At 42.6% G+C, this 24,372-nt stretch overlaps 1 protein-coding gene across 3 annotated transcripts in view; it reads right to left on the reverse strand.

The window, feature by feature from the left end:
• TSPAN4 (tetraspanin 4) overlaps positions 1 to 24,372 on the reverse strand; it is a 594,748-nt gene that overhangs the window by 508,053 nt on the left and 62,323 nt on the right. Inside the window, exon 1 of one of the 3 annotated variants that reach the window (XM_040410437.1) lies at positions 13,525 to 13,711. The exons of the other annotated variants lie outside the window; for them this stretch is intronic. The gene's annotated coding sequence lies outside the window, so the exon portion shown is untranslated. Of the gene's footprint in view, positions 1 to 13,524; positions 13,712 to 24,372 lie in introns of those variants that run through there. 3 annotated transcript variants of the gene reach the window in all.

Here is a 24,372-nt window from a genome sequence, read left to right on the forward strand (position 1 = left end):
TTTCCCTAATGGTAGAAGTCGGGAGAGATGAAGTTGGGTGGATGTCAACAGCTTGATCCATTCTCTGGGAGATTAGCCACTTCCTGAGATATAAGGACAGAAACATCTTTATCCAAGTGTGCATGTGCATGAAGGCATTGGAAGAGATTGGCCAGACCTCCATGGCCAACCTTAGCAATTAATCCCCTTTATCATAGTCTTTGCCATCTACAAATTTCTCTTTCCTCCTCCTTAATTGTTTTTCAAAAATGTTTACATTTTCAAAAAGTCAATAAGAACGTTAATTAAAAAAAAAAAAAATTGTGAACCTACTGTAATGTCCACTTTCCTTTCCTTTCCTAACAAGGACTGAAGAGTGAAGAGAAGAAAAGCAAAAATGCTGGAAAACATCACAGTTCAAGCACCAAGGTGCACTGACTGCTCTGATGTTGTGTCTTTAATCTTCCAGTAAACAAGGAAAAATATAGAAAGTGCCAGAGTTAAGAAAAAAAAGTTTGTTAGGATTTGTTTTTTAAACAATTGTAGACTGACAACGTCTTAATAATTAAGCTGTAAATAAATAATTAAACTTTCTGGTGAATTATTGTCAAACAATGATCAAAAGAACAAGTCGTCAGCTCTATTTTCATTCACCGTAAGAGCAACAGAAGACAGAAATAAATGGATGAAGAACAGGTACATACTGCAAGAAGAACTACCACACCGGTATGCCGACAGGACGAAGGACCGAACACGTACCTACTAATGGAAATTCAGGGGATAGAGAGCTGATCTGGTCTGGCAGAAATGGGTCAAGGGGTATATCTGAATGAGTAAATAAGAGAAGAGGCGACTGCATGGAGGGGAAGAAGGAGAAAGTGGACAAAAACAAGAAAAAGAGTGGAAAAATGCCATCATGAAGGGTTTCCTTTTTTTCCCTTTGGTTAAAGATGGGAGTTATAGCATTATATGTACACATTGCTAGGGTGTATTGAGCCCAAAGTTTACAAATGTCAAAGGATATGCCATAAAGGTTTGATAGATCTTGGTCCCACTTACTGTATGTCATCCTGCTTGGTGATGGTGAATGGAGAAATGGCCAAACCTGTGTGCAGATCTCTCTTTTTCATTTCTATGGGAGTTACAGAACTAACAGAGTAGGCTTCCAGGACCCCCACTCTTGAAAAGGGGTATGTTCACATATGCGGCAGTGGATGTGGCAGGCTTTTCAGGTAGAGAGCAGCCTGCTGGATTTCGCCCGGATCCAGCACTGCCAATCTCTACAGTTTATCGCTGGATCTCCATTGACTATAATGGGGTCTGGTGGTGATCCGGACACTTTCCAGCATAAATGCCAGGTTTTGGCTGGACAAAAATTGTTGCATGCAATGTTTTTTTCTGGCCAACAGTCGGCATTTTTGCCAGATCAGGCATGCTGCAGATGCCAACGTACCCTTAGGTGAAGGTGCCTGATGTGGCGCCTGAATCTAACAGATATTTGTGTCATATTTTTCGGATATACCACAACTGTCTGTGATGGAAACCGACAAGCTTCGGCCATTCTATATTTTGAAATACCTTGCTATCTCTTTCACTGAAGTAGTGGCAAGCCAGAAGCAGTAGAAGCCATTAGACGGGTCCTTTTTGCTTCTTGCTCCGACAAGCTGAGAAAGATGGCAATGTCTCAGTGCTAGAAGTCAGGCACTGCCCAGGCTGATTGAACAGTGCTACATCAGTGTAGAAAGAGGCCCCTTTGGTAAAGATAAAAATGATTATAAATGCCCAATTGGCAATCTAAAAATATGACTTGCATACAAGGTATACAGTTTGTCAAGAGTAAAGCCAAAGCTTACAGCAAAATGGTGGCATTTGAAAAGAAAGAAAAACTATATTGGTTCATGAAAACATCATCAATTAGAGGGTTATTATTTTTTTTTAAATAAAAATATCTGGAGTAACGCATGTCATTATTTTAACTATATCAATGCAAACAAATGTTGCTCTCCAGTGAAACTTCCCTTGTTTCTCTTTTTTCACTCCCATACCTGCAGGATGTGTCTCTTCCCTTTCGGTGGGTGGGCAGCAGCTCATCACATGCAATCAAGTACCTCTCAGATGTACATTGCAATCAGCTCCTGTTAACCCCTTCCTCCCCTGCAAAGAAAATACCCCCTCACGCACAGGAATGCACAGAAAATACACCACGAGATTACACGCTGTAGTTTAATGATCCTGTCCTTGCTTGAATGTCTGTAATGGCCTATATGGATTAAAACGTGTAAGGCTGTACTGTCGTAATGATCATTCTCTAGACGATCGCTTGTTTAACGACTGTCTGTTCCACAATCAACTCACTTCTGTCTAATGCGTGTGGCGACCTTTAGTCTGAGGTGTTATTTCTATGCAACAATTTCCAAACACAATTTTCCATCAGGTTTTCCAGCCGGACATGATTGGCTATTACATAGGATTGGGACCCCTCACACACAGCATTACCGATTACATTAGTACGCTTGCTAAATTCCAGTCATGTTGACACCACAAATTGTTACTGCTCATCAGAAGATCTGGTTCAGAGATGACATTAAGTGTTGGAGGCTCTGGCTCTGTTCTTTGTGCTGAAGACTTCTATAAAAAATGGTCTGCATCAGAAGGAAATTAAGTGCTACATCTCCTTCCATGCTCCTTGCAAGATTACAATCTGAAATACAGTTCACATTTTAATAAAGTGTCAGGAAACAAAGCTTCTGCCCTGCCTGTCAGGATCTTTTTAATATTTTGCATTACATGAAGAAGGGCATAGCCGATTTAATAGCGTGATATGAAAGGCTTCTATATCTGCTGCTTAATTCTGTTCTTTGTGAAATAAATACATGAAAGAAAAGCAGGAAACATTTGGGCAGCCAAGATCACCCCCAAGTTTGTCTTATTTGCCTCTGGTAAGAAACACATCGGTAAGATCAGGTTACGTGCAGCCTGAGAAGTCTATGGAGGAAGGAGGGGGAGGAGGACATAGATGTAGAGTGAGAGAGAGGTAGAGACACACACACAGATGCTGCTGCTAGTTTTAGTAACTTTCTCTCTTACTCCAGTGCTGGATTCACAGATACACTGTTACCGTAGCGTTGCATAATGTCATCTATGTGGCTTCAGAGGGTGTAATCTGTGTGCAGTATTTAGGAGACATCACAGTAGCTAGTCTCCACCTGCTGGCTCAGGGAAAATGGACAATTATGGTACTACCACGGACTTTGTTGTGCGCCGTGACACATTTGCCGTACATGCTGGTTGCCAGGGGCAACGCGTTGTTGACGCAGCATGTATGGGCTTTGCTTACCTTCTCCGGGTTCATCCCCTGTCTGGTGCTGGAGTGGTTAACTTCCTGGCTGGGTGTGGCCACTTGGGTTTTATCACCTGTGGCTTCCAGGCTGGAGTCAGTTGTACTCCAGCCTTTGTTGGTGCTGGAGCTTCGCTCCTTTCCTGGGTGTTTTATCTGCCCAGTCCTTGAGGGCCACCTAGTGGGACATCAATGTCTCTCCGATGTCTTCTATGTCTACCTTCCCTTCACTACTCTTGCATATGTTTGGTGATGTTTATGTATAGGTGGTTGTTGTCTTGTCTAGTGGTTGTTACATGTCTGGTCTGTTAGTGTCTGTAGTCCAGCATGTTTGCTAGACATGTTCCCTGTGTGTTGTGCCTCCAGAAGGGGGTCTCAGGGTTCCCCAGAGGGGGAACCAGAAGTCAGTGTGCAGCGCTGCCGGGGGGCCACCATACATCCTGTCTGCATGGGGCTCTGGTTGTCGTTTTTGCCGCGGCAGGTAAGTGCGTGTTGTTTCTGGGCACTTGCCTGCCGATTTGGTAGCTGTGCACTGTCTGTCCCTTCCTTGGCAGCTAGGCCACTGAGACTCCTGTTTACCCGTGTCTGGGATGAACAGGTCGTCTCAGCCCTTTCTTTATTTGAGGGATAATCAGGGCGACTCAGGGTCCCAGGTTCCTGGGTATGCACCGTCCTAGCATCCAGGTCTGATCATACGGTGAGGAGAAAGGGCCAGGATTAGGGAAGCAATAGGAGGAGACCTGCTCCCTTATCCTCTCTCTCAGGCCTAGTACCTCTTCCTCCTCATTGTACGGTGGTGGGTACAGTACAGGATAGTATACAGGACAGATACAATGTATTTTTTTTTATTCATTCCAAGTTTTGGCTTCCAAAATTGCATCAGGAAACCTAACCATGTGGTCTTACCCTAATACATGGAGTGAGGAGGGGGAACTGGTGAGAAACTGTCTTTGATGTTCATCATTTCAGGGTGATGTTATGCAGCTTTGTACATATCTAAGTCATAAATGCTAATATTAGTCTATGTTGATATCTGCAATCACTGTGATTACTGTATGGATTTTTTTTATGCTGCATGTAAATGTGGTAGGTGGAGTTTCATTTTAGAGTATTCGGAAAGTCCTCAGACCCTTTAACTTTTTTTTTAAAAAAATTAATGTTGCGGCCTTGTGCTAAAATTACCTCATAAAAAGAAAGTGAAAACAGAATTTTAGAGAAGTTTGCAAATTTATTAAAAAAGGAAAAACTAAAATTTCGTTCTGGGGGCCTTCCATTTCTCTTGATCATCTCTGATATCTTTCTACACCTTTATTGTAGTCCACTTGTGGTAAATTCAGTTGATTGGATATGATTTGGAAAGAGACAACTCTGTCTATATAAGGTCTCACAGCTGACAATACGTATTAGAGCAAAAAACAAGCCATGAGGAGGAAAGAACTGCTTGTAGAGCTCAAAGACAGGATTGTATAGAATCACAGATCTGCTGCACTGAATCATCCTTGAGAGCACTTCACAAATCTGGGCTTTATTGCAGAATGGCAAGAAATAAGCATCCCCTCCGTAAAAGACACACAAAAGGCCATCTGAAGTTTGCAAATAAAGTACCTAAAGGGGCTAAGCGTGTGAGAAACAAGTTTCTCTTGTCTGATGAAACCAAGATTTAACTTTTTGGCGTCAATTCTAGGCATCATCTTTGGAGAAAACAAGGCACTGCTCATCACCTGTACAATATCATCCCTACAGTGTAGCATGATTGTGGTGGCATCATGCTGTGGGGAAACGGGGGTTCAGTGGCTAGGACATGAAGACTGAGGGTTGAGCGAAAGCTGAATGGAGCAAAGAACAGAGATGTTCTTAATGAAAACCTGATTAGAGTCCTCTGAAAGTCAGACTGGGCTAAAGGTTTACTTTACAACAAGACACTGACCGTAAGCGCACAGTCAAGACAACACAGGAGTGACTTAGGGACAACTCTGTGGGTGGCCCAACCAGAGCTCTGACTTGAACCCAATTGAACGTCTTTGGAGAGACCTGAAAATGGCTGCCCACCAAGGGTCCCAATCCAACCTGACAGAGCTTGAGAGGATCTGCAGAAAATCCTCAAATCCAGCTGTGCAATCCTAATGGTATCATACTCAAGAAGACTGGAGGTTGTAATCAATATCCAAGGTGCTTCAACTAAGTCCTGAGTAAGTAAAGGGGCTGAATACTTACATAAATGTAAGATTTTCGTTTTTATCTTTTTAATATACAGTCAGGTCCATAAATATTGGGAGATCAACACAATTCTAACTTTTTTGGCTCTATACACCACCACAATGGATTTGAAATGAAATGAACAAGATGTGCTTTAACTGCAGACTGTCAGCTTTAATTTGATGGTATTTACATCCAAATCAGGTGAACGGTGTAGGAATTACAACAGTTTGCATATGTGCCTCCCACTTGTTAAGGGATCAAAAGTAATGGGACAATTGGCTTCTCAGCTGTTCCATGGCAGGTGTGTGTTATTTCCTCATTATCCCAATTACAAAGAGCAGATAAAAAGGTCCAGAGTTCATTTCAAGTGTGCTATTTGTATTTGGAATCTGTTGCTGTCAACTCTCAAGATGAGATCCAAAGAGCTGTCACTATCAGTGAAGCAAGCCATCATTTGGCTGAAAAAACAAAACAAACCCATCAGAGAGATAGCAAAAACATTAGGCGAGGCCAAAACAACTGTTTAGAACATTCTTAAAAAGAAGGAACGCACCGGTGAGCTCAGCAACACCAAAAGACCCGGAAGACCACGGAAAACAACTGTGGTGGATGACCGAAGAATTCTTTCCCTGGTGAAGAAAACACCCTTCACAACAGTTGGTCAGATCAAGAACACTCTCCAGGAGGTAGGTGTATGTGTGTCAAAGTCAACAATCAAGAGAAGACTTCACCAGAGTGAATACAGAGGGTACACAACAAGATCTAAACCATTGGTGAGCCTCAAAAACAGGAAGGCCAGATTAGAGTTTGCCAAACGACATCTAAAAAAGCCTTCACCGTTCTGGAACAACATCCTATGGACAGATGAGACCAAGATCAACTTGTACCAGAGTGATGGGAAGAGAAGAGTATGGAGAAGGAAAGGAACTGCTCATGATCCTAAGCATACCACCTCCTCAGTGAAGCATGGTGGTGGTAGTGTCATGGTGTGGGCATGTATGGCTGCCAATGGAACTAGTTCTCTTGTATTTATTGATGATGTGACTGCTGACAAAAGCAGCAGGATAAATTCTGAAGTGTTTCGGGCAATATTATCTGCTCATATTCAGCCAAATGCTTCAGAACTCATTGGACGGTGCTTCACAGTGCAGATGGACAATGACCCAAAGCATACTGCAAAAGCAACCAAAAAGTTTTTTAAGGGAAAAAAGTGGAATGTTATGCAATGGCCAAGTCAATCACCTGACCTGAATCCGATTGAGCATGCATTTCACTTGCTGAAGACAAAACTGAAGGGAAAATGCCCCAAGAACAAGCAGGAACCAAAGATAGTTGCAGTAGAGGCCTGGCAGAGCATCACCAGGGATGAAACCCAGCGTCTGGTGATGTCTATGCGTTCCAAAATTCAGGCTGTAATTGACTGCAAAGGATTTGCAACCAAGTATTAAAAAGTGAGAGTTTGATTTATGATTATTATTCTGTCCCATTTCTTTTGGTCCCTTAACAAGTGGGAGGCACATATGCAAACTGTTGTAATTCCTATACCATTCACCTGATTTGGATGTAAATACCCTCAAATTAAAGCTGATAGTCTGCAGTTAAAGCACATCTTGTTCGTTTCATTTCAAATCCATTGTGGGGGTGTATAGAGCCAATAATGTTATAATTGTGTCGATGTCCCAATATTTATGGACCTGACTGTATCAGCAAAGATTTCAAAACATTCTGTTTTCACTTTCTCATAATGGGGTACTGAGTGCAGAATGATGGGGAAAAACTAGTTTGTTTTTATTGTAGCACAAGGTGCAACGTGATAAAATGTGAAAAAAGTTTAAGGGTCGGAAGACTTTCCTAATGCACTGTATAGTCTAGTACAGTGATGCTCAACCTGCGGCCCTCCAGCTGTTACAAAACTACAACTCCCAGTGTGCCCTAATAGCTGTAGGCTGTCCAGGCATGCTGGGAGTTGTAGTTTTGCAACAGTTGGAGGGCCACAGGTTGGGCATCTCTGGTCTAGTATAATCAATGTGCAAGGCCAACATTACACAGCAAATCCTCCTGGTGCAGTATTTAAACAAAGCATGCTCTTCTGACCTGTATTTCACGTAGAGTACATGGTTTATAAATGCAGCACCAAGCTATTATGTAACTGAAGATTGGTGCATTACAGTAAAGTATTTGAACGTCTATTACAAAAATGACAGATTTTACATTTGTGGATAATATAACTAGAGCTGAGTGAATCTCTTAAAAAGTTCGATTCGGCTGATTCGCCAAATTTCACAAAAAAAATTCACTTTGTCACGAAGCGCATTTTTTTTTATAAGTAGCGGGTGCAATGACAGGGAGCTGCGACAGCGCCGCCCCCCCATCAATGTACCCCTCATATGCTGTGTTCATACATGATCGTAGCATCCGAGTGTAAAATTAACAATGAAAATAAATGTTTAATTAAACTTACCGCCTCCATTTGCTCGCGATGGGCCAGCCGCCGCCATCTTGCTTGAAGATCTCAGCCAAAATCCTGTGCGGCGCTAGATTATGTCATCACCCTGGCTGGCGTGGTGACATATGATGTCATCACGCCGGCCGGCGTGATGATGTTATCTCGCGCCGCACGGGATTTCGGCCAAGGTCTTCAAGATGGAGGCTGGCGGCCGGTCGCAAGCAAATGGAGGCGGTAAGTTAGATTTTTTTTTATTATTTTTTTATATTATTTCAGGTTAAATCAATTCGCTGACACGAAGCACGAGGAAATTCAGCTTCTAGGCAAATTGAATTTATCCTGAAATTTGGATTGAATTCCACTTTGTGGGATTCAATTTGCTCATCTCTAAATATAACCAATGCCAGTCAAGGGTGCAGCTTCACTGGAGCTATAGACTGCATATTTTTGCTTTGCTATTATGAGCCTGACAACTTTTCACCTTCCCTTTTATTCTTTGAGAGAAATGCAATGCAGACAAACCAAATACACCCGGCTTAAGCGAAACACGTGTAAATTACATTCACAAGGTCTAGGAAAGTTGGTGCAAGTACTAAATTTTAGCACTACTTAAAAATCACAGATGGGTAGGAAATTATACGCTTATTATAATTGCATGTACTGTGATTGCAATGTACTCTTTCATATGCTTAAAATGATTATATACAATTATGGTACAGGGAACAAACCTAAGTGAAAAAATACAGTACTCATGAAAAGGAGGTACAGCTGGAGCAGTATGGAGAACAGCGCTGTAAAACACAAGTGAGTAAATACGAACTCTGGAATTACATCGCTCGGCTCAGCAAACAAAATTTCATTGCAACAGTAAGCTAGCAATGAATATTTAGAGGGGGTGTATATATTTGGGGTGTAATAATGCCTGAACGGTTAAAAAAAAAAAATGGGGTGCACGTTTGCATGCAGCCTTGAAATGGTCAAAATGAATGCTCTACTGGACCAAAGATTGTATTAAAAGGAATTCACACGTTGTAATTAAACTTAGGGTAATTGTTTAATACTTCCCCACTAGGTCAGATTTTCAGAATGCATCCCTTCCACCCTTGGTCCCTCAAATTTAGCATGATAGCTGTCAGATGGACAATCATTCATTTCTTAAAGGGAACCTGTCACCTAAAAAACAACACCTCCCAAACCACCAGCATTACCTTAAAGTAGCCAGAAGTATGTTCCTAAAGATCCTTTTCTTCCTCCGGCCAGATGCACCATGCGCAGAGGGAGAAAAGCGGCCGGCCGAGTGCGGGAGCCGGGATCGCGCAGTGACAAGGAGCGGTGCGTATGCGCGAGACTTGCACGATCCCAGCCTCACAGCAGGATGTCAATAACAGTGAAGGGAGGATGGGTAAGGGGCGGGCTTAGTTTGACTTGAAGCGAGGTGGCCGCTGCCCCCTTGACTTCAAACTCTGCTGTTACATAGCGCGTGCAGGGGATTAAAGTTCGTTTTTCAAGATTTTGGTGCATCTGGCCGGAGGAAGAAAAGAATCTTTAGGAACATACTGTTGGCTACTTTAAAAAGGTAATGCTGGCGGTTTGGGAGGCGTTTTTTAGGTGACAGGTTCCCTTTAAGAAATGAATGATTGTCCATCTGACAGCTATCATGCTAAACTTGAGGGACCAAGGGTGGAAGGGATGCATTCTGAAAATCTGACATAGTGGGGAAGTATTAAACAATTACCCTAAGTTTAGTTACAACGTGTGAATTCCTTTTAATACAGTCTTTGACTGTATTAAGGCGACAGGTTCCCTTTAAGAGCTGACAGCTACGCTACTCTTGGTTAGCCAAAAGAAAAGCCAAAAGATCCCGTTCATAGACTGCCTACAGAAAGGATGGGTGAGGATTGCTGGGTTAAAATGGAGGAGGACAAATCACACAAAAGAACTAAGAAGTTCATGTAAAATCCCATGGCTTAGTCACATCAGTAGTAGAGCTAAGCAGCAGTCGCCTTGACCAGAAATTCACAAGTGACATCTCTTTGGATAAATCTGATCAGTCTGGCGAGGAACCATCTGTCACAGTACCCCTATCACTAGGGTCCTTTATCTTCCACCGAAAACTGGGAGCAGGAAACTTAGGCCAATTCTTCATGGCAAGAGATATCATCCGCAAAGAATGCGTTGTCATTAAGGTGTCGGATAAACTATCCCACAAGAGTCAGTACCTGATTCACGGCCTGGCCACCTTTCATTCACTAAACTTTGTCTATTATGTGATGGAATTGGCCACCAGAGGGGACCTGCTGAACTTCATCTGAAAGAACTTTCCCCTAGATACTGCCACCATCAAATTCATCTCAGCAGAAGTGGTCTGTGGCACAGAGTTCCTGCATAACAAAGACATTCTACATCGGGACCTGAAGCCAGAAAACATCCTTCTGACCACAGACGGCCAAGTCAAATACCGTAACTAAATTTGGCCTTGCTGCCATATATGTGCATCAGGGGCCCAAGAAAGATTGCATAGGTACACCTTGATACGCAGTCCCAGAACTGGTGAAATGCCAGGCACATGGACAAAGGGTAGATAACTTTGCAATTGGCATGATTCTATATAAACTGTACACATCAGAGCTTCCCTTTCCTGGAAAACATCTCAGAGAAATTCTACACTGTCCTCCAGCATGCTCCAGTCTACCCAGAGTCTCTTACCCCTGACACAGTGAACATCTTACAAGGACTGCTATGTAAAGATTACCTACAGTGGCTAGGAGTAAATGGAGTAGAGGCCAGGAGAATGGCACCACCAGGAATCCTGATGGCAGTTTCTGTTGACCTAGATATTAAACATATCCTGGACTATGCTGAAATGACAGACAGAATAATATCTAAAGAACAGAAGATCTTCAATATATTCAGCTTTGTATGTCTGAAGTGGTTAGCACAATATCATCCTGTCATCATCCAGACCAAAACTTGGATGGTTAAACTGTTCACCAGGAGGTCGTTCAGGAAGAAATAAACGTAACTGGTTTGTGGATAATGCTAATGGATAACCAAGTAAAACCAGCAGAGACAATAAACCCTTCCATATTCTCCATCTATGAACTCCTACCTGACACCATGAAGCAGCTCCTGTAATCATCTGCTCTTTCACCAGTAACACCAGTGACAACCACAGCAGAAAACATATAGATGCTACAATGACAGTTGAGTAGTGAGTGAGGATAAATTATTCCCCTCAGAGGCCAACTGAGAAGACAAATAACAGATTTGTCACATATATCATTTGTCTCATGATTCATTTCTTTCTTGATAAGTCTGCTAATTACAAAGCCTCCATTGCAGCCTCTGATTTCTAGCTTACCTCCAAGACATCTCAAGAACTTCGTCTATCAGATCTCATCCATTCTTCCACCAGCATCTGGCAGAGCAGAACAGTCTAAGTATGTTTCCCCTTATATGAGAACACTACTAGTGCCTTCCTCTTGATCAACATAGCAAGTGATTTATAGGTTGAAACTGAAGGACTCAACCTTACTTGCTATGTTACCATCTGGACATCTCATCTACAATGTGGTGGCAGAAACAGAAAGAAGCCGCTGAAAAAAAAAAAGCATCTCCTTCACCCACTGATCAGAGACAAAAGGAAGCTTCTGAGATGTAAAGCAGCTCCTTCACCCACCGGACATGACAATCAGAAGGCCAAATGGATGAATGCATGAATGCAGTGTTGCATAAGAAATATCATAGAGGAATCCAGGAGAACTCCATCTAGTGAGGTAACACTCCTGAAGTTCCTGCTCTTCACTTCTCCGTCATGTGTGATACAGACCTGGGTTTCCAGAAACAAGTGTAAGCCAAGGCCTGAAGAGCAAAGTCATCATTGTCTGCTCATTTATATAAAAAGTGACTTCATCTGAAATCTTTATTATTTACATGGATGCATGATGTGAACATTTTTAATGCACCAACAAACATAACATTTAAATATCTAAAGAGATTGTGCCTTCTTTACATCTATATACAGCTCCAGAAAAGATGTGTTTAATAAATGACAAGTACTCTGTGACTTGCCAGTATGCATGGATAAAACAATGGAGGAGAGAAAAGAAGCTTTTAGATGTTCTTAGTGTGGATACTACCCGGGGTTGGGCTGACATACCTTGGGCCCACTAGATAGACAAGGTTACCAAAACAGCCAAGCAGACGGTCCTACGCAGTACAGTGGAAAAGGACTGTACAATGTCATAAACTAGAGAATGTCCACCAAATATCAATAGCTCAAATGATTAAAGCACAAAGGTCATCATTTATAAAAAATAACAGTAAGGGTACTTCACATCTACGACATTCCACATCCTGCAGGCTGTTTCAAAGAGAACAGCCTGCTGGAGTTCTCCGGATCCGGCATAGCCAGATAGTAGAGATGAGCGAATTTTGAAATTCGTTCACGCTTCGTTTACTGGTAAAAGGTGAATTGCGTTATGGATTCCGTTACCACGGGACAGAACGCAATTCTATGACGGAATGCATAAAGGCATTCCGTTATTCAGTCCGTCATAATAGAAGTCTATGGGCTGCAAAACGGATCCGTTCTGTTTCAGTTATGCAGGGGAGTCCTCTCCTGCGTAATTTGCCAGTGCTATATAAAAGTGAGTGAAATAAATGTAAAAAATCTACTTGGCCCCGAGTGGCGTATGTGGCTCCCGACTGTAGAATGGCAGAAGGAACTAGGTGGACACAGTTGTAAGTTAAGTGCTTATCATACCCTCACACTTTGGTTTGCATCAACAACCTTTAAAATAATCATTTATGAGGGTCGCTGTAATTTTTTAATTTCTTTATTTTTTTTTCTTTATTCCTTCCATCTCCCGTTCTGGGCTGTGGTCACATGACCATGTCCATGCAGCTCTTTCCTTTTTCCTGTGATGTTATGTCCACAAGCAGTGCAGTGATAGGAGAGTGTCGATGTAACTAGCTGGGTGGGAGGGGCTAAAACTAGTTGGGCGTGGTTATGGGCAGTGCTGAAACTGGGGCAGAGAACGGTGAAGTGCATCATGGGTTTGGTTGGATACAGCAATAAGAAGAAGTGCTACATACAGGATGGAAACAATGCAGATGCAGAGTGACTGGTTTACATGGTGAAAACGGGTCAGAAGAGTCCAAATTTAAAAAGAAAGAGCACTGGGAATATGTACTCGATGTAAGCAACTACATGAGCCTATCTGATAAAAACCATAGTAATCTCAGAAAACCCCTTAAAAGCATATTAAGTGACCAATTGGTTGAAATCCAGAGCTTTGCAGTTTTTTCAAATCTATTTCACCTCCTCAATTATGTCCTAGGTGGCCACCTACTCCTCACACTGGCTCCGACTAGTATCAAACTATTGACCTAAATCAGAAAAATGCATGGTCATCAAAGGGTTAATTTCCATAGCAAATGACCAACCAGAGAAATTGTCCCCATAATTAGCTTACTTTCACATTTTCATAAATCGATGAATTTAAGGAAAATACATTTCCCAACAAATCCAACTTAACGCTCCTCTATCTCATGACCTTACCTTTGTAATAAACGCCTGGACAATGTTGTACATAATCCAATGAGCAGACTGATCCCACAGCAAGTTACATCCCGTTCATGGTCCTGAAGCAGAGAGATGAAGAGATCAGACTGCAGAAACTATGAAAGGCGTGTGGGTTTTTTCAGGAGGGGAGGACGGAAGAGAGAGAGTTCATCGGCCGCTTTAATGCCACAGCACTGAACGGAAGGGGTCAGACACAGATCCAAAATAAGAACTGGAGGCCCCGGAGTAATTGTCTTCTGCTTCCAAACACATGAGCGAGTGTCCTCTAATAGCAAGAACAAAGAGGCAAATATCCAACCCAAGCAGCAGCTGAGACCTCTTGCTTTATCAGAAGATTTAAAAAAAAGTTATTTTAGGTCAACATTATCATGACCAGAAAATGATCTGATAAAGGTTACTGCTGCGCAAATTAAAGAGTCACATACATCAACTGTAATAGGCTTGCTGAAAGACGTTAGATGTAAAAGTGAAGTCGGAAAGAAGGAAATTCTGGAATGTTATAGCTATGTATAACACTGGAAGGTCAGCGCCGATTCTGTAGCCGATCTAATAATTCAGTGCAATGTGACAGCACTCCGTGCACTCATATATACCAGCCTAAAAACAGGTACTCAACCTCTCAGAAATGCAGATCAGAGAGTTAATCATGTATACATGAAATATCACGTACTCTTCTTTAACGGGAAAAGTTACTGTATATACGTTTCCAATATACTTTCCCATCACTTCCTCCAGGTTTTCAAGATCTCTGCTTGCAGCCATTTCATAGAAATCTGTTCTGGTCAAGTGATGGACACACAGATGCACGACCCGTTCGGAAAATCGACAGCGTAATACAGTACCAGCCGAGGCTAGTTTTACACTATCGTTATGAGTTCTGCCGGAGCTCTCTGGATTCGGAACTGATGGATATTAACACGATGCCCGCCAGCCCCATTGACTATAATATGCCGGGATTCGGACAGACAAAAACCTGCCGGAACTCATAGCACTGGTGTGAAAGATGCCCAAGCAGGTGAGATTTTAAAAGCATCATGTACACGGTGTGAAAATTCTCCAGAGCGGAAAATGACCTGCAGTGCGGATTCTGAAGTCCACAGCATGTCAATAGTTTGTGCGTATTTTCAGAGCAGATTTCGTCCTTTGCAATGCAAGGGTGACATCTGGGACGAGTAACGTGGATTTAAGTGCGGATTTGGTGCAGGAACACAGCGAAAACCTCATAAGTTACACTGATATGTGCATATACCCTTAGGGCCCATTCACACTGCGACATTTGCAGTCAGAAATTTAAAATTGCAGCGGCCGCCATGTGGCGTTTTCAATGGGAGGCAGTGTTGCAGCTTGTGGGTCGGCAGTTTATAGCTGTGACCCCACCATGTCCATTCTTTGTGTGGTGTGCGGACAGAGGGGCGTGACAAGTGTTCGCTCACAGTTTAGTGCCATTCAGAAGAGCTAGGCCGCGAGGGGGTCCATGGCATCCAAAGTGACCAACCACTGCAGAAACTGGCATCAAAATCTACCATGTGCACTTATCGTAAGGCTGCCTTCACCTGCATGCATTTGCTTCCCGCAGCCATTCAGGTAAACAGGGCTGATTTCACAGAAAAATGTTCTGCAGCAAAATCTGCTGTGTGTGAAGGTACCCTACCAGGTCAAGCACCTGCGTCTCCATCACATGACCAGGACAGATAGGTGTTTTTTTTTTAATCCACTGGAAGTAAACAATGAAGGTCCCCAATAAATGACAGCAAGCAGAGATCCTGTAAGACGTAAATGTTATTTGTAGAAACCATAATACTGTCACGATCAGTGTGGGGGGAAGGGGGAACTGTAACTGGGCCTGGAAACTAGGGAAGGAACAGGTCACCTCCTAAACAACCCTAATCCGGCCCCTAACTACCTATCAATATGAATAGACCTTGAAGGTAGGAATATTCATTTGCAGGATACCTAGGCTCTTATATCCATATAAGGCCCTGGAATGAGGTTAGAAACATAGAAACATAGAATGTGTCGGCAGATAAGAACCATTTGGCCCATCCAGTCTGCCCAATATACTGAATACTATGGATAGCCCCTGGCCCTATCTTATATGAAGGATGGCCTTATGCCTATCCCATGCATGCTTAAACTCCTCCACTGTATTTGCAGCTACCACTTCTGCAGGAAGGCTATTCCATGCATCCACTACTCTCTCAGTAAAGTAATACTTCCTGATATTACTTTTAAACCTTTGCCCCTCTAATTTAAAACTATGTCCTCTTGTAGCAGTTTTTCTTCTTTTAAATATTCTCTCCTCTTTTACCTTGTTGATTCCCTTTATGTATTTAAAAGTTTCTATCATATCCCCTCTGTCTTGTCTTTCTTCCAAGCTATACATGTTAAGGTCCTTTAATCTTTCCTGGTAAGTTTTATCCTGCAATCCATGTACCAGTTTAGTAGCTCTTCTCTGAACTCTCTCCAAAGTATCAATATCCTTCTGGAGATATGGTCTCCAGTACTGAGCACAATACTCCAAGTGAGGTCTCACTAGTGCTCTGTAGAGCGGCATGAGCACCTCCCTCTTTCTACTGGTAATTCCTCTCCCTATACACCCAAGCATTCTGCTAGCATTTCCTGCTGCTCTATGACATTGTCTGCCTACCTTTAAGTCTTCTGAAATAATGACCCCTAAATCCCTTTCCTCAGATACTGAGGTTAGGACTGTATCACTGATTTTATATTCTGCTCTTGGGTTTTTACGTCCCAGGTGCATTATCTTGCACTTATCAACATTAAATTTTAGTTGCCATATTTTTGACCATTCCTCTAGTTTTCCTAAGTCCTTTTCCATTTGGTGTATCCCTCCAGGAACATCAACCCTGTTACAAATCTTTGTGTCATCAGCAAAAAGACACACCTTACCATCGAGGCCTTCTGCAATTTCGCTGATAAAGATATTAAACAATATGGGTCCCAGAACAGATCCCTGAGGTACCCCACTGGTAACAAGACCTTGGTCTGAATATACTCCATTGACTACAACCCTCTGTTGCCTGTCCCTCAGCCACTGCCTAATCTATTCAACAATATGGGAGTCCAAGCCCAAAGACTGCACTTTATTGATAAGCTTCCTATGTGGGACAGTATCAAAAGCCTTACTAAAGTCTAGATAAGCGATGTCTACTGCACCTCCTCCATCTATTATTTTAGTCACCCAATCAAAAGAAAATCAATAAGATTAGTTTGACATGATCTCCCTGAAGTAAACCCATGCTGTTTTTCATCTTTCAATCCATGGGATTTTAGATGTTCCACAATCCTCTCCTTAAGTATGGTTTCCATTAATTTCCCCACTATTGATGTCAGGCTTACTGGCCTATAGTTGCCCGATTCCTCCCTACTACCTTTCTTGTGAATGGGCACAACATTTGCTAATTTCCAATCTTCTGGGACGACTCCTGTTGCCAGCGATTGGTTAAATAAATCTGTTAATGGTTTTGCTAGTTCAACGCTGAGCTCTTTTAATAGCTTTGGGTGTATCCCATCAGGCCCCTGTGACTTATTTGTATTAATTTTAGACAGCTGACTTAGAACCTCTTCCTCTGTAAAGACACATGCATCAAAAGATTCATTAGTCTTCTTTCCTAACTGAGGTCCTTCTCCTTCATTTTCCTTTGTAAAAACTGAACAGAAATATTCATTGAGGCAGTCAGCTAGTTCTTTATCTTCTTCTATATACCTTCCTTCTTTTGTTTTTAATTTGGTAATTCCTTGTTTTAGTTTCCTTTTTTCATTTATGTATCTGAAGAATGCCTTCTCGCCTTTTTTCCCTGACTGAGCTAATTTCTCTTCTGCCTGTGCTTTGGAAGCTCTTATAACTTGTTTGGCCTCTCTCTGCCTAATCTTATAAATTTGTCTGTCATCCTCGTTTTGTTTTTTTTTTATAATTCCTAAATGCTATCTTTTTGTTTTTAATGATTTTGGCCACTTCTGCTGAGTACCACAGTGGTCTCTTCCTTTTTTTGCTTTTACTGACAAGCCTAATGCAATTTTCTGTTGCCTTCAATAGTGCCACTTTTAAGTAGTCCCATTTCTCCTGGACTCCAATGAAACTGTTCCAGTCTGATAGGGACTTGTATACAACTAATCTAATTTTATAAAAGTCTGTTTTTCTAAAATCTAAAACTTTTGTTTTTGTGTGGTGTGACTCAGTCACTGTACTTATAGTAAACCACACTGACTGGTGATCACTAGATCCCAAGCTTTCCCCTATAGTAATATCAGATACCAAATTCCCATTTGTGAATACTAAATCTAAAATGGCCTCCTTCCGGGTTGGCTCCTCCACTACTTGCTGTAGAGATAATCCCAGTAGGGAATTTAGAATATCTGTACTCCTGGCAGAACTAGCTATTTTGGTTTTCCAGTTTACATCTGGAAGATTGAAGTCTCCCATAATGATAACTTCCCCCTTCAATGTCATTTTAGCTATTTCCTCAACTAGTAGATCATCTAATTCTTTGACTTGGCTAGGTGGTCTATATATCACACCTACACGAGTTACCTTATGATTATCAAGCTGCACGGTAACCCAAACTGACTCTAAATTGTTCTCGCTAACTTGTATCAAATTAGATTTTATGTTATCTTTCACATAAAATCCTGTATAGAGAGAACCAGAGACAACCCATTCCTCCCCAGATGGACGAATGGAAGTCTCTGTCTCAGGCCCAGATACAAAAAACAGGGAATATAACAAACACAATACAATAAAAAAAGACAAAACTTAGCTGAAAGTAGAAAACTGGCAACTCCAGAAACACCACAGAGTACAACCAACCAGCTAGTTAGAAGACATGAAGAAAATCTATAAACTGCACCTCCAAGAGTGAGAAGCGGCTACTTATGGGAAAGGTAAATTACCAACAAGCAACACCTGAAGCAAGGGGTGTGGCATTCACCAAATCACAGACACAATAGGATCCACAGGGAACTTGTCAATTTAACCCACGAGTTGCCAGTCTCTCCGATCTCCTGGTACCTGCCATGATAGTACGTGATAGTACCCCCCCCTTCTACGGGTGACCTCCGGGCACCCAGGACTGACCTTATCCGGGTGAGATCTTTGAAAGGCATTCACTAAACGATTGGCATTGACGTCGGATGCCGGCACCCACATCCTCTCCTCTGGTCCATAACCTCTCCAGTGGACAAGATATTGAAGGGATCCACGGAGAACTCGAGAGTCAACTATTTTTGCGATCTCAAATTCCAAATTACCGTCCACCATGACCGGAGCGGGTGGCAAGGAAGATAGCTGTAAAGGTTCCAAATATGTGGAACCTTTACAGCCATCTTCCTTGCCACCCGCTCCGGTCATGGTGGACTGTAATTTGGAATTTGAGATCCTGAAAAAGACCTATGGAACACATTATGAATTTTCAGGGCCTGAGGAAGCTCAAGACGAAAAGCTACAGGATTAATAATGCCCGTGATCTTATATGGGCTGATAAACCTTGGACCCAACTTCCAGGAAGGTACCTTCAACTTAATGTTTCTTGTGGACAGCCACACAGAATCACCCACACTTAGGTCCGGACCATTCATATGTTTCCTGTCAGCCACACGTTTATATTTGTTCAAGTTATTTTGAATTTTTCGCCATATCAATGACAAATTTGACGAAAAACGTTCTTCCTCAGGGATACCAGAAGTATTAGAACCAGAAAATGTGACAAATTGCGGGTGAAACCCATAGGCCCAAAAAAAACAGCGACTTACCAGTGAGACCACTCCTCCTGGTTCTCAGATACAAAACATCTCAAGAAAGTCTCCAGACTCTGATTAGTGCGCTCCTTCTGTCCGTTCGACTGAGGATGAAAAGCCGAAGAAAAGGACAGTTGAATTCCCAGACGAGTACAGAACGCCTTCCAGAACCTGGAAACAAACTGAGTGCTGCGATCCGAGACCATGTCAGAGGGAATGCCATGGAGTTTCACAATGTTGTCAACAAATACCTGTGCAAGGGTTTTAGCATTAGGTAGGTCTGGTAATGCAATAAAATGTACCATTTTACTAAAGCGATCAACTACCACCAGAATAACGGTCTTTCCTGAAGAATTAGGTAGATCAGTGATAAAGTCCATGGATACATGAGTCCATGGTCTGGACGGAATGGGTAACGGAAGTAAAAATCCAGAAGGTCGAGTATGTGTCACCTTGGCACATGCACAGGTAGTACAGGCTGACACATAGTCCTTCACACACTTACGCCATCCCGGCCACCAGAATCTACGAGATATGAGGTTGGCAGTGGACCTACTCCCAGGATGTCCTGTAAGAACCGTACAATGATGTTCCTCCAACACCTTGTGACGCAATTCCGGTGGCACAAATAGTTTCCCAGAGGAACAGGAGTTCGGTACGTCTCCCTGAGCCTCTAACACCTTCACCTCAAGGTCAGGGTAGAGGATATCACCACCCCTTTAGACAGTATCGGACTCGGGTTTTCTAAATCACCACCCCCAGGGAAACTACGTGACAAGGCGTCCGCCTTGACATTCTTAATCCCAGGACGATAAGTGACAGTGAAATTGAATCTCTTGAAAAACAGGGCCCATCTGGCTTGTCTTGGGTTCAGTTGTTTCGCCGACTCCAGATAAGCCAGATTTTTGTGATCAGTGAATACAGTGATTGGATGAATCGCCCCTTCCAACCAATTACGCCATTCCTCAAAAGCCAATTTAATGGCCGGCAACTCTATGTTACCCACATCATAATTTTTCTCAGCGGGGGATAGTTTTTTCGAGAAAAATGCACATAGTCGCCATTTACCAGGTGATGGGCCCTGTGACAAAACTGCTCCTACCCCCACCTCAGATGCGTCCACTTCCACACTAAACGGTTGTGACACATCTGGCGGCACCAATATGGGAGCAGAAGAGAAGCATTCCTTAATCGCAGAAAAGGCTTGCAACTCCGAATCAGACCATACAGAGACATCTGTCCCTTTCTTAGTCTTGTCCGTTAAGGGTTTTACTATTGTCGAATAATTCTTAATACATTTTTGGTAATAGTTGGTGAATCCAAAAAACCGCATAAGAGCCTTCAGATTTTCGGGTCGATGCCAGTCCAATATGAACCAGGGAGAGAAGCTGAGCTCTGCCCAGGTTTCTGTGATTTTGTGAGTACAAAGCATTGTAAAACCTGACAGGACTCCTAGGAGAGACTGAGAGTCCCGACTACCCGCTCACATAGGATGATTCACAGCCTTTTGTCTACACACACAGATGGAGAAAGAGCTGTCAATCATTATGTGTGGGCGGGCTAATCAGGACTCTCACTGTCTCTCCTAGGAGTCCTGTCCACTTTTGCTCTGCTTTTTACTAGGAAAATCCTGCTGCAAATCATGTAAACTTATGTATCCCAGAGATCAGCTTCTGTCTCTGTGATATAATTGATGCTTCTGCTTCTCCTGTGATAAGGAGAGTTACCTCTGAGAAGCAGGGAAGACTTTGCACTAGAACCAAGTGCATTTGACGTAATCATAAAAACCTACCTCCTATAAAACAGGCAACTGAGTATTCAATTTGTGACTGTTATATGAGGTCACATGTTGTGGCATCTGAGTGTTTTTCCCATAGGTAAATATTAAAGGGGTTTTCCAGTTTTTAAGCCTAATCTCTATAGTACGTTCACACGTGGTATATATGTTGCGGATTTCACTCTTCTCAGTGCAGAGGGTGAATTCTGTGGCAAACGCGCATCAGTTATGCTGTGCATCCCGGAACCAAATTCTTGCCATTTGGTTTAGATTTTGCTGCTGTGAAATTCTGGACCCATCCTCGTGGACATACCCTTTTACAACTTAGTGTTAGATTTTTTTTTTATTCCCATTCTGTACCAATTTTCAATACACATGTTTACTGTCAGTGAATAAGTGCATTCTGTACATTCAGACTATTTAGCTCACAGAGCGTTGCCTAGACCAGGATTCAGCAACCTCCGTCACTCCGCTATGGTGAAACTACGACTCCCAGCATGCACACTTGCTTGGCTGTTCTCAGAACTCCCATAGACGTGAATGGAACACTAATACGGTGTTGGACCCCCTTTTGCCTTCAGAACTGCCTTAATTCTATGTGGCATTGATTCAACAAGGTTCTGATGGCATTCTTTAGAAATGTTGGCCCATATTAATAGGATAGCATCTTGCAGTTGATGGAGATTTGAGGGGTGCACATCCAGGGCACGAAGGTCCCGTTCCACCACATCCCAAAGATGCTCTATTGAGTTGAGATCTGGTGACTGTGGGGGCCATTTTAGTACAGTGAACTCATTGTCATGTTCAAGAAACCAATTTGAAATGATTCGAGCTTTGTGACATGGTGCATTATCCTGCTGGAAGTAGCCATCAGAGGATGGATACATGTTCTCATTCTGTTTACGCCAAATTCGGACAGAAATCGAGACTCATCAGACCAGGCAACATTTTTCCAGTCTTCAACAGTCCAATTTTGGTGAGCTCGTGCAAATTGTAGCCTCTTTTTCCTATTTGTAGTGGAGATGAGTGGTACCCGGTGGGGTCTTCTGCTGTTGTAGCCAATCCGCCTCAAGGTTGTGCGTGTTGTGGCTTCACAAATGCTTTGCTGCATACCTCGGTTGTAACGAGTGGTTATTTCAGTCAACGTTGCTCTTCTATCAGCTTAAATCAGTCGGCCCATTCTTCTCTGACCTCTAGCATCCACAAGGCATTTTTGCCCACAGGACTGCCGCATACTGGATGTTTTTCCCTTTTCACACCATTCTTTGTAAACCCTAGAAATGGTTGTGCGTGAAAATCCCAGTAACTGAGCAGATTGTGAAATACTCAGACCGGCCCGTCTGGCACCAACAACCATGCCACGCTCAAAATCGCTTAAATCACCTTTCTTTCCCATTCTGACATTCAGTTTGGAGTTCAGGAGATTGTCTTGACCAGGAGCACACCCCTAAATGCATTGAAGCAACTGCCATGTGATTGGTTGACTACATAATTGCATTAATGAGAAATAGAACAGGTGTTCCTAATAATTCTTTAGGTGAGTGTAGGTATAAGTACCAGGTTAGCAGGCGTCACCAGGAAGGTCCACCTTCACTCATTGGTGAGGTGCAGTCAGTGATCACTATGGATGATGGGGGGAAGCCCAAGGATAGGACATACTGTACTGTGACGTCCTCTCCTGCATTGCTCCTACACCGGGAAATCACTTTTTTGCATCATTTCTATGCTGTGATGTTACTATGACGATTATATCTATGTGCAGTATCTGTCCTGCGACATTATGGGATACATTATCTCTGTATTGTCACATCACTATTTGCATGATTGATGAGCTGTAACCCAATTGACTGGATCACCCTCGTTCTATGCGATCACTGTCTGCAATATGATGTTACTGCAACAATGACATCACTGTGTGCATTATGTAAGGGTACTTTCACACTAGCGTCGCTGGATTCCAGCAGGCAGTTTCGTAGCCGGCAATCTGTATGCAGACGGATCCGGATGCGGATCCGTGTCACAAATGTATTGCAATACATTTTTAAAGGTCTGCGCATGCGGATCTGTTTTTCCAGAACACTTAGGGCCGGATCCAGCATAAATGCATTTCAATGTAAAATAATGCCGGATCCGGCATTCCAGCAAGTGTTCCGGAATTTTGGAAGTGTGAAAGTACCCTTACTGAGACATCTTTGTGTGCATTCATATTATTGTAACATCACTGTATGCATGATGACTGTACTATGACATCACTGTGTGAATTATGATGTTACTGTATTTATAGTACTGTAACAATATGCATTGTGTGCACTGTGATGGTACTGTGACACCCCTGTGTAACTATGACTGTACTAGGAAATCAATGCATTAAAAAACTACTGTGTGCATTATGATGCTACCGTGATATTGCATGTGCGCTAGGATGTTACTGTGACATCACTGTGTGCAGACTGGAGAAGGAAATAATCATATGCTGTTTATGTTCTCAACCTGCTGAATGCGACCATAAAGATTGAGCCCACTCTATGATTACTTGCTAGGTTCTTGCTTGTAGGATCAGCAACCTCCGCCACTCCAGCTGTTCTGGAACTACAACTCCAAGAATCCTTATTTAATTTCCATGGGAGTTACAAGAACAGCCGAGTACCTGTGCATGCTGGGAACTGTAGTTTCACAGCAGCTGGAGTGCCGAAGGTTGCTGACCCCCGTTGTAGAGTCTTTTGGACCAACTATGCATTTTCCAGTCAAAATTAAAACTCATCACCTGCACAGAGAGCTGCAACACGACTGAGCTCAGAAAACAGCGTATACCGGTATCTTGGGGCATAGTATTTCAAAGCAATCCAAGCAAATGTATTTTGTGAGTGCTCCTCTCCCTCTGAAGCACATGTACTCTAATCTTCTGCTGCAATTTCTAGGATCTCAGTTTTCTGCTTATCGGCCTTGTCAATACACAAAAGGCAGGAAATAAATCATGGATATTGCCAGGCTGGTCAGCGGGTACACAGAGCTGACGATGAAGCAGAAGACAATAAGTTGTATTTGTCTAAGTAAAAAAAAAAAAAAAGTAATTTTCGGAAGGCGCTGCACTAGGTTTTTCATCTTGTCGGCTGCAGTCGGGCGAGATTAGGTTAATAAGGGGCTGGGGATGAATTGCACGTTATGCACATCAGTAAAAGCAACGTTATTTAGAAGACGTCAGGATGGATACAGGAGTATTGATAGCGCAGAGCGAGCTACTAATTGTCAGCAACAGGCTCCCTGGGGAAGGAGTTCTGCAAGACTACAGACAGGCG

This window comes from Bufo bufo, chromosome 10 (genome assembly GCF_905171765.1).
Source record: "Bufo bufo chromosome 10, aBufBuf1.1, whole genome shotgun sequence".
NCBI classification, from domain to species: Eukaryota; Metazoa; Chordata; class Amphibia; order Anura; family Bufonidae; genus Bufo; species Bufo bufo.